We start from the raw sequence: 690 nt of genomic DNA, 5'->3' as shown, positions 1-690 counted from the left end.
GTACGGTAATAGTGACCTTGACAATAATAAAAAAAATGAAGAAAGAAAAAAAAATAACAAAAAAAAAAGAAAAATGAGTAGAAAGAGAAAAAAGACGAAGTCCTGCAACATAAATTAAATGATTTAGTTGTTTGGTTGTATAAATTACTTAGATGTGCAAGCGAAACTCATATTTTTAATAACAATATTAAGCTTATATTTATTAAACTAAATCCAGTGTGATTGAGCTATTTGATGTAATATATACTATATCTTAACTAATATTTAATTTGTGTATAACTATTTTAACTATTAGTGGCATGGCAGCCATTAAAATATTTCAACTCTATGCAAATAATTTGTGAGTTGCATGATGACCATTCCTTTGGAATCATTGCATGTGACTCAAGCTTTATGGATTGGAAATAAATTAAATAAGGGTTTCGTGCACTTTTGGAGAAAAACCTGAGGTGAACCAAGAGGTCAATTTCAATTTGGAATTCTTTTGTTCTTAGAATATTCTCTTAAACTTGATCATATCCTTAATAAAATAATTGGCTGAGTGCCCTTTTTCACAAGAATATATAATAATAAGCAGTGTTATCAAATTAAAACACGACTTGCATTGTTATATATGCAGGTAAGGAATTTGAATTACTACACACCTTACACCGATTTGAATCTTGATATTTCAATTGTATTATTATTGTC

Source organism: Arachis ipaensis, chromosome B03 (assembly GCF_000816755.2).
Source record: "Arachis ipaensis cultivar K30076 chromosome B03, Araip1.1, whole genome shotgun sequence".
NCBI classification, from domain to species: Eukaryota; Viridiplantae; Streptophyta; class Magnoliopsida; order Fabales; family Fabaceae; genus Arachis; species Arachis ipaensis.
Note: the sequence above shows the minus strand (reverse complement) of the source record.